The 18,818-nt window shown below is 35.2% G+C and overlaps 3 non-coding genes across 3 annotated transcripts; all 3 read right to left on the reverse strand.

Moving 5' to 3' along the window:
• Positions 1–15,703: 15,703 nt before the first annotated feature.
• LOC130727123 (small nucleolar RNA snoR31/Z110/Z27) lies at positions 15,704–15,798 on the reverse strand. The gene has a single exon (XR_009015159.1). It is a non-coding gene; the product is annotated as a small nucleolar RNA snoR31/Z110/Z27 (small nucleolar RNA).
• Positions 15,799–17,461: 1,663 nt separating this feature from the next.
• Positions 17,462–17,549, reverse strand: LOC130727136 (small nucleolar RNA snoR31). Its single transcript, XR_009015172.1, has one exon. It is a non-coding gene; the product is annotated as a small nucleolar RNA snoR31 (small nucleolar RNA).
• Positions 17,550–18,167: 618 nt separating this feature from the next.
• On the reverse strand, positions 18,168–18,252 carry LOC130727205 (small nucleolar RNA SNORD25). The gene has a single exon (XR_009015231.1). It is a non-coding gene; the product is annotated as a small nucleolar RNA SNORD25 (small nucleolar RNA).
• Positions 18,253–18,818: the final 566 nt, after the last annotated feature.

Genomic DNA, 18,818 nt, shown 5'->3' on the forward strand with positions numbered 1-18,818 from the left:
CTTCAAATAGCTGCTCGATAAAAAATTCTGGTTGGACCAAATATTGCAGCTATATATCTGTCAGTAATGCCTACATCGATGAAAAACATATATTTTATAAATTAAGAAATAACTAAATAGTAAATTTGAAAACACTAATTTGACAATGAAAAATTGTACACGCAACATACCTGGGTGCGTCTTTACTTTCCCAAGCGGAATCAAAACCACTACTCCGTGTGCACGACCAGTGGAGACGAAATCAATGTATTCATCTACAAAGTTCCTTATCAAAGCACATTTTATTTTGGCTCTACAAAATCAAATAATGGAATACATTAGACTTTTTGGTCTAAAAAAAAGATTGAAATTATTTTCACATCAAGGCCAATACGGTTACCCTGCCGCAGAAAGCTCAAATTGAACGATCTTCTCGACATTTCCGTAGACATTGTATTCTTGAACTCTTCTAACTTTAGTTAAAACTCAAATTACATCTCTAATTTATAAAAATCAGAAAAATATAGAATAAATGTAAACATAAAAGAAAAAAAGAATTAACAAAGTCTCACCGATTAAACAGTTGTAGCCGACATCTAGACTTAGGACATCGGGTAATCGGATAAAAGAGTAGGGTGAGCGACTTATGGAAAAATCATAAATTTGATGGAACCAAGTATCATCCCGGAAGTTGAGTTGAATTCCATAAAGCATTTAATGTCTTTTATGATTTTATATAAGGAAATTAATATAATTAAGTAATTTATATAAGGAAATTGAAGGAAATAAATAATAGTTTTGAAAATTAATTTCCTTACATAAGACTTAGCTACCGAATTTAAAAAGTTTTTAAATATTTTTAACTTTTTTTTATAATTTAAAACTTGAAATTATTTTACAACCAAGGAAAAGGGGATTCATGTCATTAATTTTTTTATATAAGGTAATCGATTATTTAATACGTAATTATTATTTAAATTTTTTTTTTTCCAGTTTAAAAATGGAAATTATTTTAAAAGAAAGAAAACGTGTTTCACGTAATTAAATGTTTTATATAACGAAATATAAGGAATTAATCAATTAATTTTGAATAATATTTTTCTTAAATAAATAGTCAATACATTAAAATTTATTTAATTATTTTAAATTTTATTATTTAAAAAAATGAAAATAGCATTTATTCCATAAAGCATTTAATGTATTTTATGATTTTAAATAAGGAAATTAATATAATTAAGTGTTTTATATAAGTAAAAATAGAAGGAAATATATAATTAATTTTGAAAATATTTTCATAAAAAATAGAGAAGGCATTAAAATTTATTTAATTATTTTAAATTTCCTGATTTAAAAAAAAAAACTAAAATAACATTTATTTCATAAAGTATTTAAGGTCTTTTATAATTTTAAATAAGGAAATTAATATAATTTAGTGGTCTATATAGGAAATTGAAGTAAATAAATAATTAATTTTGAAAATATTTTCCTAAAATAAATAGTCAAGGCATTAAAATTTATTTAATTATTTTAAATTTCCTTATTTAAAAAAAACAAAAATAGCATTTATTTCATAATGCATTAATGTCTTTTATGATTTTAAATAAGGAAATTAATATAATTAAGTGATTTATATAAGAAATTGAAGGAAATAAATAATTAATTTCGAAAAATATTTTCCTTAAATAAATAGTCAATGCATTAAAATTTATTCAATTATATTGAATTTCCTTATTAAAAAAAACGAAAATAGCATTTATTCCATAACGCATTTAATGTATTTTATGATTTTAAATAAGGAAATTAATATAATTAAGTGTTTTATATAAGAAAAAATAGAAGGAAATAAATAATTAATTTCGAAAATATTTTCATAAATAAATAGTCAGTGCATTAAAATTTATTTAATTATTCTAAATTTTCTTATTAAAAAAAACGAAAATAGCATTTATTTCATAAAGCCTTTAATGTCTTTTATGATTTTAAATAAGGAAAGTAATAAAATTAAAAGTTTATATAAGGGAATTAAAGGAAATAAATAATTAATTTCGAAAATATTTTCCTAAAATAAATAGTCAAGGCATTAAAATTTATTTAATTATTTTAAATTTCCTTATTTAAAAAAAATGAAAATAACATTTATTTCATAAAACGTTTAATGTCTTTTATAATTTTAAATATGGAAATTAATATAATTGAGTGGTTTATATAAGGAAATTGAAGGAAATAAATAATTAATTTTGAATATATTTTTCTAAAATAAATAGTCAAGGCATTAAAATTTATTTAATTATTTTAAATTTCCTTATTTAAAAAAAATGAAAATAGCATTTATTTAATAATGCATTTAATGTCTTTTATGATTTAAAATAAGGAAATTAATATAATTAAGTGGCTTATATAAGGAATTGAAGAAAATAAATAATTAATTCCGAAAATATTTTCCTTAAATAAATAGTCAATGCATTAAAATTTATTTAATTATTTTGAATTTCCTTGTTTAAAAAAAACGAAAATAGCATTTATTCCATAAATCATTTAATGTCTTTATGATTTTAAAAAAGGAAATTAATATAATTAAGTGTTTTATATAAGAAAAAATAGAAGGAAATAAATAATTAATTTTAAAAATATTTTCATAAATAAATAGTCAATGCATTAAAATTTATTTAATTATTTTAAATTTTCTTATTAAAAAAATACGAAAATAGCATTTATTTCATAAAGCATTTAATGTATTTTATGATTTTAAATAAGGAAATTAATATAATTAAGTGTTTTATATAAGTAAAAATAGAAGGAAATATATAATTAATTTTGAAAATATTTTCATAAAAAATAGAGAAGGCATTAAAATTTATTTAATTATTTTAAATTTCCTGATTTAAAAAAAAAAACTAAAATAACATTTATTTCATAAAGTATTTAAGGTCTTTTATAATTTTAAATAAGGAAATTAATATAATTTAGTGGTCTATATAGGAAATTGAAGTAAATAAATAATTAATTTTGAAAATATTTTCCTAAAATAAATAGTCAAGGCATTAAAATTTATTTAATTATTTTAAATTTCCTTATTTAAAAAAAACAAAAATAACATTTATTTCATAATGCATTAATGTCTTTTATGATTTTAAATAAGGAAATTAATATAATTAAGTGATTTATATAAGAAATTGAAGGAAATAAATAATTAATTTCGAAAAATATTTTCCTTAAATAAATAGTCAATGCATTAAAATTTATTCAATTATATTGAATTTCCTTATTAAAAAAAACGAAAATAGCATTTATTCCATAACGCATTTAATGTATTTTATGATTTTAAATAAGGAAATTAATATAATTAAGTGTTTTATATAAGAAAAAATAGAAGGAAATAAATAATTAATTTCGAAAATATTTTCATAAATAAATAGTCAGTGCATTAAAATTTATTTAATTATTCTAAATTTTCTTATTAAAAAAAACGAAAATAGCATTTATTTCATAAAGCCTTTAATGTCTTTTATGATTTTAAATAAGGAAAGTAATAAAATTAAAAGTTTATATAAGGGAATTAAAGGAAATAAATAATTAATTTCGAAAATATTTTCCTAAAATAAATAGTCAAGGCATTAAAATTTATTTAATTATTTTAAATTTCCTGATTTAAAAAAAAAAACTAAAATAACATTTATTTCATAAAGTATTTAAGGTCTTTTATAATTTTAAATAAGGAAATTAATATAATTTAGTGGTCTATATAGGAAATTGAAGTAAATAAATAATTAATTTTGAAAATATTTTCCTAAAATAAATAGTCAAGGCATTAAAATTTATTTAATTATTTTAAATTTCCTTATTTAAAAAAAACAAAAATAACATTTATTTCATAATGCATTAATGTCTTTTATGATTTTAAATAAGGAAATTAATATAATTAAGTGATTTATATAAGAAATTGAAGGAAATAAATAATTAATTTCGAAAAATATTTTCCTTAAATAAATAGTCAATGCATTAAAATTTATTCAATTATATTGAATTTCCTTATTAAAAAAAACGAAAATAGCATTTATTCCATAACGCATTTAATGTATTTTATGATTTTAAATAAGGAAATTAATATAATTAAGTGTTTTATATAAGAAAAAATAGAAGGAAATAAATAATTAATTTCGAAAATATTTTCATAAATAAATAGTCAGTGCATTAAAATTTATTTAATTATTCTAAATTTTCTTATTAAAAAAAACGAAAATAGCATTTATTTCATAAAGCCTTTAATGTCTTTTATGATTTTAAATAAGGAAAGTAATAAAATTAAAAGTTTATATAAGGGAATTAAAGGAAATAAATAATTAATTTCGAAAATATTTTCCTAAAATAAATAGTCAAGGCATTAAAATTTATTTAATTATTTTAAATTTCCTTATTTAAAAAAAATGAAAATAACATTTATTTCATAAAACGTTTAATGTCTTTTATAATTTTAAATATGGAAATTAATATAATTGAGTGGTTTATATAAGGAAATTGAAGGAAATAAATAATTAATTTTGAATATATTTTTCTAAAATAAATAGTCAAGGCATTAAAATTTATTTAATTATTTTAAATTTCCTTATTTAAAAAAAATGAAAATAGCATTTATTTAATAATGCATTTAATGTCTTTTATGATTTAAAATAAGGAAATTAATATAATTAAGTGGCTTATATAAGGAATTGAAGAAAATAAATAATTAATTCCGAAAATATTTTCCTTAAATAAATAGTCAATGCATTAAAATTTATTTAATTATTTTGAATTTCCTTGTTTAAAAAAAACGAAAATAGCATTTATTCCATAAATCATTTAATGTCTTTATGATTTTAAAAAAGGAAATTAATATAATTAAGTGTTTTATATAAGAAAAAATAGAAGGAAATAAATAATTAATTTTAAAAATATTTTCATAAATAAATAGTCAATGCATTAAAATTTATTTAATTATTTTAAATTTTCTTATTAAAAAAATACGAAAATAGCATTTATTTCATAAAGCATTTAGTGTCTTTTATGATTTTAAATAAGGAAATTAATAAAATTAAAGGTTTATATAAGGGAATTGAAGGAAAAAAATAGTTAATTTCGAAAATATTTTCCTAAAATAAATAGTCAAGGTATTAATATTTATTTAATTATTTTAAATTTTCTTATTTAAAAAAGACGAAAATAGCATTTATTCCATAATGCATTTAATGTCTTTTATGATTTTAAATAAGGAAATTAATATAATTAAGTGGTTTATATAATGAAGGAAATAAATAATTAATTTTGAAAATATTTTCCTTAAATAAATAGTCAATGCATTAAAATTTATTTAATTATTTTTAATTTCCTTATTTAAAAAAAACGAAAATAACATTTATTTCATAAAGCATTTAATGTCTTTTATGATGTTAAATTAGGAAATTAATATAATTAAGTAATTTATATAAGAAAATTGAAGAAAATAAATAATTAATTTCTAAAATATTTCCTTAAATAAATAGTCAATGCATTAAAATTTATTTAATTATTTTAAATTTCCTTATTTCAAAAAAAATGAAAATAGCATTTATTCCATAAAGCATTTAATGTCATTTATGATTTTAAATAAATAATTAATATAATTAAGTTGTTTATATAAGAGAATTGAAGGAAATAAAAAATTAATATCGAAAATATTTGTCTTAAATAAATAGTCAATGCATTAAAATGTATTTAATTATTTTAAATTTCCTTATTTAAAAAAAAAACTGAAAATAGCATTTATTCCATAAAGCATTTAATGTTTTTTATGATTTTAAATAAATAAATTAATATAATTATGTGGTTTATATAAGGAAATTGAAGAAAATAAATAATTAATTTCGAAAATATTTTCTGTTCTGGGAATGAACATTGAGGGAAGGTATAGTACCTAAGGGTAGAGAGATTGTGCTAGAGAGAGAGAGTAAGAGAGAGAATGCTGAACTTCATATGTTATTTTATCCAATGAGCCAAAAGTCCCTTACAATTGATAACTACCTCCTATTTATAGAGCTTGGGTACTACCTATTGGGCCAATTGGGCCTCCGAGATCATGGCCCATCTGAAGGCCAGGGCCCCACCTCAGGGCGGGATACATGCTGGGCGTTGCCCCTCTAGGGGCTCGCCCAGTCCACTAGTCCACAAGACACCGAGCTCGAGGTACGAGAGCTAAGGGTGTCTTTTAAATGCTGTTACATGTCTTATCGTACACCGGAATCTACACTGCCAACATGGCTTGAGAAAAGAGAAGTTAACTATATCGCCAACATGGCGTGAGCAAAAGGAAACTAGCATTTTCAGTTACCCAGTCCACTGACTTGACGAGCAAACCGAGTTGGCAAGTCCACAAGTCCGCAAGCGGCGAGAACGACTACTTTGTATTGGTGATAAGTTGGAGCAGGTGTACGATCGCTCGCCGGCGGGAAAGGTGGCAGGCATGGGTCATGTGCCGATCATTCAATCATTGACTGGCGGTGACCCCGGCGAGCGACTAAACTTCGTTGTTGGTGTCAATCGTCAGGCGATGAACGTTTGATCCTTATAGTGGCGAGGCTTTCCGCGCTTTCCCTTATTTTAAAACCCTTTCAAATTTCAATCTGCCTCACGTGGCTGCCCCACGTGATGTGTTGGTTACATCAATTTCCCTCTTTCTCCGGAACCGTCACTTCACCTTTCATAACCGTCCCATCGTGCGCAGTAACTCCCCTTTGCACGCGACCCACCTCCCCAAAACCATCATGACTTCCAACCTTCCACACGCGTCCAACACGCGTCACCCTTCCAGCTTCTCCCCTTCTCCTATAAAAACCCTTCTTCCCCACTGTCATCCCTTTCCGAGACCCCTCTTCACTTCCCTAATCGCTTACCAAACTCCTTCTGCCCACTGCCGCCCCGGAGCCGTCGCTTATCACCCTTTCCGCTACCCACTCTTCACATCCTACTCCGGTGAGTCCCACTGTCCTTATCTTTACATCGCACACATACTGATCTTTTCCTTTCTTTCACTTCACTGTCTTCTAAAAATGGCTTCAAACCCTACCTCCCCTAATCACTCTTCTTCCTCCTCCGAAAGCGACCCTGACTCCACCGCTGCCGGCGGCCTCCGTTTAGAGGTTCCGGAGATCCCAGCTCACCGACTAAAAACCTACGCCACTCTGCCCCTTCCAGTCCAAGTAGCCCCCAAACACGAGGCTATAGATCAACCTTCCATCTTCCAAGACAGCGATCCCATTGTGCAATTCGTGAACTCCCTGGGTGGCTTGTCCAATGACGATGAGTTTAACGCCAAACTCAGGATCTGGGTTTGCAGTCCCGGGGATCGCCCCTGGCTTCACAAGCCAGACGGCGACGTAAAGAGATCCCATTTCTTCTTTGCGTACGAATACATGTTTAGCGAGCTTGGAATCAGGCTTCCTTTCTCGCCCTTTGTCCAAACCGTCCTCCGCGACATCAACGCGGCTCCCTGTCAACTCCACCCTAACGCCTGGGCTTTCATTCGATGTTTTGAAATCCTAAGCGCCGCTGTCGGCATCGCCCCATCCCCCACCAGTTTCTTCTACCTTTACGACGTCGACCCCAAGTCCATCAAAAACAAAGGATGGATTTCCTTGAAGGCCCGAGCCGGCCGGAAGTGTTTGCATCCTCACAAAAGTAACGCGAAGTCCTCCTTCGCACGAAAGTACTTCCGTGTGGCGGTTCATCCCGCCTACCCAGAGGCATTCACCCTCAGAGACGGGACCGCCCTCTTTCCTCTTTATTGGACGGAGAAACCCAACGGGATCACCGATCCTTCAGAGGAATCCTTGTCCGCCAACGATAAAGCCTTTCTTAATCTCCTTGCCCCACTTCCCATCCTTGACTGCACAACAGTCCTTGAGGGCGCTGACCTCTCAAGGACTCCCAAATACTTAGGTTGCCCATAGCTCACTTTTATTATTGACATTTCCTTTCTCGACTCCTATGTTGTCACTGATCGTTTTTTTTATTGTTACAGAAGATATGAATTTCACGAACGCCGAGCTCCTGAAGGCCCGCGAGAGGAGAATGGCTCGCTTTTCCCCAAAATTCAACACTGAGGGCGACGCGAAAAAACGGGGCGGTGCTGAGAACCAAGCCGAGAGCACCAAAGCTCCCAAGAGGAGAAGATTGGCCAAAACTTCCTCCGGCGCCGGCACATCCAACCCTGGCGCTCAGCCCACCACTGCTGCTGCGCCTAAAGGAAAAAATGTCGCTGAAGCCTCCGTCGCCGCAGCTACCGAGCCAACCGCCGTACCAGCTTCTACTCCTGCCTCCGCCGGTGCGACCGCTGCTGTTGCCGCTGAGTCCTCTGTTGGCGCCACAGCCGCCTCCGCCGGCGTTAACGCCACAAAAGCTGCTGCGTCTTCCGACACTCCTATTGGAGAGAAGGAAAAAGAAAATGAAACCCCAAAGTCTCCCCCTCGCCAAGAGGCGCCTCCTAGCCCGCCCTCAACACGTGATGCGGGCTCCATGCCTTCCCCGCCTCATCAAGGGGAAAAATCCTGTCCTGGCGCTGCCACTACCTCTGAAGCGGCTCAAATTGAACAAGCCCCTGCTCCCGAGGTCGGTTCTTCAAGCTATTATAATATGCTCCCCAACGCCGTTGAACCCTCAGAATTCTTACTTGCTGGTCTCAACCGTGACGTCATAGAAAAAGAAGTTTTGAGTCGGGGCCTGAATGACACCAAGGAGGAGACTCTTGCTTGCCTCCTACGCGCTGGGTGCATCGCCTGAATGACACCAAGGAGGAGACTCTTGCTTGCCTCCTACGCGCTGGGTGCATCTTTGCTCACACGTTTGAGAAGTTCAATGCCGCCAACGTTGAAGCTGAGCGGTTGAAGGCCGAAAGTGCGAAGCATCAAGAAGCCGCCGCTGCTTGGGAAAAGCGTTTCGACAAACTGGCGACGCAGGCAGGAAAAGACAAAGTCTATGCCGACAAGATGATTGGCACGGCGGGGATTAAAATCGGCGAGCTGGAGGATCAGCTGGCGCTGATGAAGGAAGAAGCAGATGAGCTTGATGCAAGCCTTCAAGCTTGCAAGAAGGAAAAAGAGCAAGCTGAGAAGGACTTGATCGCCCGAGGCGAGGCGCTGATTGCTAAGGAGTCAGAGCTTGCCATACTGCGCGCTGAGCTGGAGTTAGTGAAAAAGGCGTTGGCGGAGCAAGAGAAAAAATCTGCGGAGTCCTTGGCCTTGGCGAAATCTGACATGGAGGCGGTGATGCAGGCTACGTCCGAGGAGATCAAGAAAGCGACCGAAACTCATGCCGAGGCCCTCGCCACAAAAGATGCTGAGATTGTTTCCCAACTGGCAAAGATCAAAAGTCTAGAGGACGAGCTGGCGACGGAGAAGGCCAAAGCCACTGAGGCGAGGGAACAAGCCGCTGACATCGCCCTTGACAACCGCGAGCGCGGTTTCTACCTCGCCAAAGATCAGGCCCAACATTTGTACCCGAACTTTGACTTTAGCGCCATGGGAGTAATGAAAGAGATAACCGCCGCAGGACTGGTTGGTCCCGACGATCCTCCCCTGATTGACCAAAACCTCTGGACAGCGACTGAAGAAGAAGAGGAAGAGGAAGAAGAAGAACAGGAGAAAGAAAACAATGAATAATGTAATTTTTAACATTACTTTTATCTTTTACTGTCACCTTGTAGTGTACTTTTCCGCCATTCGTATATGTTTAAGCAACCCTGCGCCATAGCTTTTTATGTCGCCGTTGGATATTTTGTAAGTCATATTGGAATGCTTCCACCGAACACTTTTAGTCGCCGCCGCATCGTCATCACCATCTTGCTTTAGCCTTATAAGAAATTAGTTTGACTTGCTCGTCACTCTCAACGTAAGGCCGCCACCATTTTGCGGTAGGTCGCTACCCTCATTTTTGGCGGTAGGTCGCGACCCTCTTGCGGTAGGTCGCGACCCTCTTGCGGTAGGTCGCCACCATTTTGCGGTAGGTCGCTACCCTCATTTTTGGCGGTAGGTCGCGACCCTTTAGCGGTAGGTCGCCATCCTCTTGCGGTAGGTCGCGACCCTCTTGCGGTAGGTCGCCACCCTTAGCGTGAGGTCGCCACCCTTTTGGCGACTTTTGTGTGTCTAAACTGAGTCTTACAGGTCGCCACCCATAGCGTTTGGTCGCCACCCTTTGGCATGAGGTCACCACCCTAGCGGTAGGTCGCCACCCTTGGTGTGATCGTCCCTTTTCGGGACTCAAAGTGCTTTGGGTTCCAATGGCCAGTTGGATTACCAAAGCGGTGCTCAGTAGAATGGGCAATTTGTACCCCACACATCGCCAATGAATCCGGTTGTTACGTGGGCTTTTCCGGGGCTAATTTAGTTCATCGTGAAACTTGTTTCACTTTGTAACTAAATCGCGCCATCAGGAGCTTGTCCCACCCAATAACAAACCGCTTATGGAAGAGTCTTCCAAGTTTCACAAAACTTTAATGGTGTGCCTCAATTCACCCACTCTTTCTCTTTGATCCGATTTGCTCCTCTCTGTCTGAATCAAAACCAGTGAAGACAATATAACTTCTAATACCAACTTCAAAATAAGAAAATTAGGAAATACAACAACTGAGAAGGGAATCGAATGAAAGATGGAGGAAAAGTTTGAAGGAATTGGAAAAATTTGTTGGCCAGCGATCTTAACCATAGCAACGCTTTACTCGCCAAACTTCCATGGCCAAAACAAAACGTGCCCACCAGAATTCCGCCGCCGGAGTAAAACGTGCTTGCTAGATTCCAACGCCAACGACATTCTCTCGCCGTCGAACTCCATCGCCAACAACACTAGCTCGCCAAAGCAAACGTGCTCGCCAGAATTTGCTCACCGCCTAATCGAGATTTTCATCCGAAGCTTCGATTTCATAACATCTATGACCAACCAACGCACTCTTCTTGCCGTACAAGTTAAGGAAATTATTGTAACACTCCCTCGCCATCTTCTGGTCCACCTTCAGCTTTCCCACCTTTCCACTGCTTAGCGGATACTTGACCGCTAAGTGGGCTGTCGAAATTACAGCACAAAGGCGATTCAATGTATTTCGCCCAATGATGACATTGTAGGATGCTACCACCTGGAGAACCAGATACCTTACCTTCAAAACCCTAGCACACTCGTCTTCCCCAAATATTGTGTCTAGATCAATGTATCCCCGCACCATTACTTGCTCCCCTGCGAAACCTACCAAGGTTCCCGCGTATGGAGTTAGACCATTGTCAGTTAGTCCCAACTTGTCAAATGCATCACCATAGATAATATCAGCCGAACTACCCTGATCCAGGAGTACCCTTCTAACGTTGAAACTGTTCATCCTTAACTGCACCACAATCGGGTCGTCCTTATGAGGCTTTATCCCCTCAAAGTACGCCATCGAGATTGTTATGTCAGGGTGTACGAATCCAAAAGCGACCTCATGAACGGAATTAACGGCACGAACATGGCGCTTACGCGCCGCACAAGTGTCGCCACCGCCGCCAAATCCCCCGGCGATGGTGTTGATGGTCCCGACGGGCGGTCCTGAGTGTTGAGCGAACGTGTCATCAGCCCCTTTTGTGGCGATAGCCGCTGATTCTTGCTTTTTCTTGCCCTTAGTGTCCGCTCGCTCCTCCTCCCGCTTGTGCGCTTTGTTTTGATCGCCACCATTGCGCCACTGGCCTTGACGATTTCCTTGATATCCCGCCCGAATCAACTTATCAATCTCCCGCTGCAAAGTCCAACAGTCATCCGTATCATGCCCGGCGGACCGGTGGAACTCGCACCACTTCTTGGGATTGGCGTCCCGTGGCTGATACTTTGGGGCCTCCGGCTCATCCACTAGATTTGCGTCGCTTGCCCCTCGGAGCATATCCGATACATCTGTGTTCATCACCATATCAGTTTCCTCCCGCTGGCGATGAGACTTAGATTGCCAAGGCCGACGTTGTTCATAATCATCGCGCCGTGGATACAACTGTTCCTTGGTCGGTTTGAATACCGACTTCCCCTCACCTGGCCTCTGCTGTTTGCCATCCCCCTTATCTTCGCCGCTCCTATCTTTTTTCACGCGCTTGGGCGACGTGTCGCCCTTTTCCAACTTCGCGCGCTTTCTTTTGAAAGCGTCGTCCTCCTCGTCGAGAATATAAGTGCTGGCACGAGCACGTATCTCTCCCATCGAGCGCGCCGGCTTACGTGTCAATTTGCTGTTCAACCCTCCCGGCAGCAAACCGTTTTTAAATGCTAAAGCACAAGCTCGAGGCTCCTCGTCCTCTACCTTTACCGACGCCGCGCTATACCTTGCCATGTACTCTTTCAGTGACTCCCCTTCCTGCTGGCGAATATTGTATAGGTCATTGATCGTCACCGGCTGATTCTCATTCGCCGAGAATTGCACTAGAAACTTGGATGAGAAGTCTCTGAAATTTGAAATCGATCCACGCGGCAAAGTTGTGAACCACGCCATTGCCGTCGATTTGAACGTCGATGGAAACATCCTGCACTTCACCGCATCTGACGCCGCAATTATCACCATTTTCGTATTAAAATACAGTAGATGATCTTTCGGATCGGAATCTCCGCTGTAAGAATCCAGAACTAACGTTTTCATGTTATCCGGAATCGCCACACTCTCGACATCTTCCGAGAACGGACGGAACTCAGCCACGGAATCTGCTTCTCTGCTTCCATCATCTCGCTGCTCGCGACGGTAGAAATCTAACTGAGCCTGTAGATGCTCATTCCGCTGCTGGATGTTGCCAATGCTGCGCATCAAATGGCGCCATTGCTCCTGCGTCACCGCCGGTTGTTGTTCCGGAGCAGGTGAATTCCCTGGTGAGTGCTCCCGAGATCCCACCTGTGAAGGCGATGGAGGAGGTGGTGGTGATGGAGGATGAGAGGGCGACTGTACTCCTGCCGTTCGCACCGGAGAATCCAGGTCCACACGATGAGGCCGCCGAGGCGGCGAAATCCGCTGTCGCATTGGTGAATGATGTTGCCTCCTGCGTCGAGTCTCCATCTAAACCAGAAACGATGCAAACTCGATCGGAAAACCAACACTAGTCACAGAATCAAAATCGGAAAACCAGAGAGTTGCCTAATCACAATCAGAAGTAACTTCATGCACAATCAATCCACGTGAATGGGAGTAGAAAATTTACGGTCCCCACAGACGGCGCCAAATGTTCTGGGAATGAACATTGAGGGAAGGTATAGTACCTAAGGGTAGAGAGATTGTGCTAGAGAGAGAGAGTAAGAGAGAGAATGCTGAATTTCATATGTTATTTTATCCAATGAGCCAAAAGTCCCTTACAATTGATAACTACCTCCTATTTATAGAGCTTGGGTACTACCTATTGGGCCAATTGGGCCTCCGAGATCAAGGCCCATCTGAAGGCCAGGGCCCCACCTCAGGGCGGGATACATGCTGGGCGTTGCCCCTCTAGGGGCTCGCCCAGTCCATTTTCCTTAAATAAATAGTCAATGCATTAAAATTTATTTAATTATTTTAAATTTCCTTGTTTAAAAAATATGAAAATAACATTTATTCCATAAGATATTTAATGTCTTTTTTGATTTTAAATAAGGAAATTAATATAATTAAGTGATTTATATAAGGAAATTGAAGGAAATAAATAATTAATTTCGAAAATATTTTTCCTTATATAAAACTTGGCTACCGAATTTAAAAAGTAATTAATTTTCTTTACCTTTTCTTATCATTTTAAAATTTGAAATTATTTTAAAACCAAGGAAAATGGGATTCTCGTAATTAATTATTTAAACGTTTTTTTTTTCATCTTAAAAGTGGAACTTATTTCAAAAGGGATTTTTTTTTAAAAAAATCGTATAAAGCAATAATTTGACATGAATGATATTGATATTAGATTTACTTAAATTGGCTATTAAAAATAATTTTTATTTTTAAAAATGTATGGTAAAAAAGTGTTTTTGGTATTTGACTAAAGTTCTTTTTTATATATAATCTTGTTTGGATCTTGACCGTAAAAGGATGACAAAGAAAAGAAGCACCATTGGACATATATGGGTATCTTATTATTATAAATCGCCGGTGAATGCAAAATTGTCAAATATATCAAACTTGATTCAACCCACAAGATAAAGTGATGAAGTCAAGGAAAAAGTTGTACGTGTAAAACAAAGGAAAAACAAAGTAAATCATGAGAACAATTCTAGAATGTAAAAAATAACAATTAATCTTGGATTTTATTTGATAAATAAAGTAAATCATGAGAACAATCCTCTCATGGAGATTGAGAAAAACAAAACCACGAAAAGATACCCAAGACAAAACAACAACTGATTAAATTTTGGAATTAATAACAACTTTATAATATTTCCATACACCACATTAACTTCAATAATTCTATTTGCTATTCTTTCAAACCTAAAATAAACTATGTCCCCGCCTCTAATTTCCATTAATTTGCAGAACACTCACGGGATCAATAATAATAATATACCCTTGATCCATACTGTGAAATTGTTATTTTCAGCGTCTATAGGTCTAATGACACCATAATCCTGTAAAAAAATTGTTGAAAGGGAATGAGGAGAATAGCATATTAGGGTTAGTAAAACATGAATTTTGAAGGAATGAGATTAGATTACAATAACACACACCAAAGACATGAAAAATTGATTTCAGATAAGAAAAAGTACATACCTTGTATAATCATGAAGAACCACAAAATGAGATCTTGAAGCCATGTAGAAAGGCTCAAAAAATACAAAACGCAGGAGATGATTGAAGAGCAGTGTAGGTTAAGGAGAAATCCAAATAATGGAAAGATGAATGAAGAATAAGAGTCTTATATAGGCTTTTAAATAGAGAGGAGTGTAGGTTAAGGAGAAGGGTGTACATTAAGAGGAAAGGATGAATGATTGCCATGTAGGATTTTTAATGAAATTAGCCAATCATGAGATGCCACGTATGCGATGATTAGACCTAGAAAAACCCCTGAATGTATATATTATGGATTTGTTCAATATTCATGAAAAAATTTATGATCGAGTTTTTATTATTTAAGAAAAATAAAATATACACTCAAACCAAACAATTATATTTATGAGAAGAACAGTTTTTGTTTAATTTAATTTTGTATAATCAAATTTATTGGTGCGGGGTATTGCCCTTACTTGTAACCACAAACAATTAAATTGATTTAATGCCGCATATCTTTAAAATCTATTTGGTTGAAGTGGTATAAATCTTTACACTATCATTGCATCAAAATTAAACTCTTATTAATGTAAACTTAACAAAACAGAAAAAATAATATATGTATAATGAACACATTTTCTTCTGCATTCTGAATTCTCCACTCCACATCCTAATATATTATTCCAATCTGCAACACACTCTTATAAGACACTCAATTTTTTTTTTTCAAAAAGACACTCATATATTCCTGTTGACAATTTTTTGTTTTTAAAAGACGCAAATTTCACGTATTAAAAATTGTGTTGAATAAATAGTTGTTGATTGCAAATCACTAATTCCTGTCTGATAACACTTCTTCGGATAGTATCTACTACTAGTCAATCTGTGATGCCAAGGAATTAAGGACAGAATGGAAAGAAAAGAATGTTGTCTGCAAGAATAAACCAAAATAAGAAATAAAAGTTCAAGATAATGCAAGTGTATTAAATGAATATGCATCTAAACTCTCAGCACATCATCAGCATGGAAATTTCATTCTCATCCACAGCAATATCTGCTGTGTAGGAAGGTGTCCTAAGATTTTTCCAATTTCATCACTTGATGTGAGATAAAAAAATTAAGCAAGAAACTTGAAGGAAAGCACATATGCACCAAACCTCAAGACTTAAATAAATCCAATCTAATATAAAGAAACATCTCTCTATAACCAAAAAAACAAATCAATTAATTTGAGGGTGAAAAAACTTAAAACAACCCTAAGGCTATGTTGGATTGATGGAGTATAATGGAGCGGAGCGGAATGGAATATAATGGAACGGAATGGAGCGGAGCGGAATTGAATAAAAATTTCATTCCATTATTTGGTTATTTTATGACGGAGCGGAACAAGTTACCACTGCATTGTTTGGATAATGAACGGAGCGAAATGGGTTATAATTTTTGTTATTCCTATATTACCCTTTTTTTTAGAAAGCAAAAATATATATCTTCATAAATAAATGGGAAAATAGACAAGATTCAACACCCCTCCTCAAAGGGAACAAAAAACTGGCTAAATAAACCGAATAAGCACCCCTAAGCCACAAAGCAAAAAAAAAAAAAAAAAAGGAAAAACAGAAGAACCCCAAGACCTAGAGAAGAAAAAGCCCTCAATGACTAAGCGAAAAACCGAATAAGCACCCGAAAGCCTCCAAAAGCCCACCCGACAAAAACCAAACCCCGCAAGGACAAGGAAAAAATCATCCAAAAGCCCAATCCTGCAAGGGAGAAAAACCAGAAGGGGGCGCAGCAACACCCTCACCAGAAAGTTAGAACAAGACCCAAAAAAAACACCCAGAACAACCTAGCACACCAACACCACCCTATATTACCCTGATTTTAAAATAAAAGACAACCTGAAAAAGCAATTGAAAATTGGTAGCCAATATTCAATATCTTATGATCTGGTGTGTCTAACAACTGGAACATGCATGCTCCTATATTCCCATCGAGTAGTGAAGACATGAGCATACCAAGTACCAACAAGTTTCAAATTTACATATACAGAACTCAACATCTTTACAAACTATGACAATATGGTGTCTGGCTTGGTTAAAGCCTGAGGAAAAACTTGAAATGGAAAAAGAGTTGTCCATATGCCCAAGAAGATCTGCTGCATGTGTGGTTTTATTTAAATTAAAACTGGTTGGTTTGTACTTGCATTCACATGGATATTGTTCGAAATAGACTGTTTTTCATAGCTATGACCTATGGATTTTGTACTCGTTTTACAATTTTGGAGTAAATGAATGTTATTAATTTTAGATTTTACAAAAAAAATCGTGTATAGAAAGATTGCCTACAAAATATTTGATACAGGAAGAATCAAAAGATTCAATCTTCAATGGCAAAAGCAAAGCAAAGGAGAAAGCCAGATTGTTACGTGATGGTAGAAAGTTAGGGCAACCAACTAGGAGAAGTTATGTATGGAGGTTACCATGGGTAGAATAGTATTTTCATAATTTAATTAAGTGATTAGTTTTTCTTTCCATTCATTTCCATCCAATTTTGGGGGGAGCAAATATGAAGGAAAGTAATGGAGCATGATGGATCTTGGACAACTACTTACCACTCCCTTCCATCATATTTTAAATAAAACAAACAATGGATCACTCCCTCCTTCCCCACCACTCCACTCCACTCCATCCCCCATTCCAAACAAAGCCTAAAAACTATAAAATCCATCATTGGATTCACTTGATTAGTGAACAAAGAAAATGTACACCACTAGCAGATTCAGGAGCAGAAAAGTAGTTTACAATCACTTAATTAACTCAGATCAAGTGTTGGATTAAATTCTTTGCTTCATCACAATCTACCATAGCTACAATTCACCAATCAAACCTTCAACACCCCATAACATAAGACCACAGTAAAATTCAAAAAACCATCACCAACAAGTAAATTGGATCCTCTGCAAAAAAACAACTCAAACCCAAAGGCTTCCAAATACAAATCTCAACTCAACAAGTTAATCATATAGATTCTAAACCACCAACTCCTGTGTTTATAAAGCATTGCTGAACAGAGTGAAAACCACAACATCGAAACCTGAAGACATTTAAACTTCAATTAACAATAAATACTCAATTGAAAACCAACAAAACACAAAATCATACTCCCTCCGTCCCTAATTATAAGCTAAAGTTGAGACTTATGTTTTGTCACTAAATATAAGCTAAAGTTGTAAAAGCTAATATTTCTTTCCATATTTATCCTTGCATTTATTGGTAGTAGAGCACTATTAGTAGTATAATGATTAAAAAGTGCTATCTTAAATAGGGGTAGACATGGAAAGTTGTACCTTTTTTTTGAAAACCAATGCATCAATTAAGACTTTCTTAATAAGCGTGATTTTTACAACTTTAGCTTATAATTAGGGACGAAGGGAGTAGTAAACAAGCTATAATGATCGAAAATCTCAGGGCGAATCAATTATAACTCAGTCCCTTAGATGTTCATAAATGGTTGCGATCATACCCGCAAATCATTACAGGTCTGTAGAGCTCATCACAGTTGGATATAACACACACCCATTGTATCAATCGACAAGAAAAGGCAAACCCATAAATCAAAATCGAATCTTGTTGAAGAAATTAAGCTGCCCAGTAATCTCCCAAACAACAGAGAAAAAACGGATTCATGGAGAGATAAGAAATCGCAACACAAACGCTATGACAACAAAGGAACGAGTCGAATGGGAATACAAATCTGAGATGACTAGATAGTGAATCTTCAATTGCAGCTGCAATTCACTCTTACAGAGAACTGTAACAAAACCCTAATTTCAGCTTTGAAGGTTATAGAGAAAGAGAACACATGTCAATTGAGTTTATAAAAAAGCCCAACCGGCGCAATCCAATTAACCGGCCTAGTTTATGGCCCATACAGAAGATTTGATAAGTCTTTAATCCAAAAAAATTTCTTTAATTTTTGACCAAAAAGAATCTTTAATTTAACTTTCACTTAATTGCTATGTTATTGGCCCTACTCCTAGGGATCTTCTGTAGGTTTGGTCGCGACCTCCCTCTGGGGCGGTGAATGTTAACTTTGATGATTTCGTTGTTGCTTCTGATTTAGTTGGCTT

The sequence above is a fragment of the Lotus japonicus genome, chromosome 6 (assembly GCF_012489685.1).
Source record: "Lotus japonicus ecotype B-129 chromosome 6, LjGifu_v1.2".
NCBI lineage: Eukaryota > Viridiplantae > Streptophyta > Magnoliopsida > Fabales > Fabaceae > Lotus > Lotus japonicus.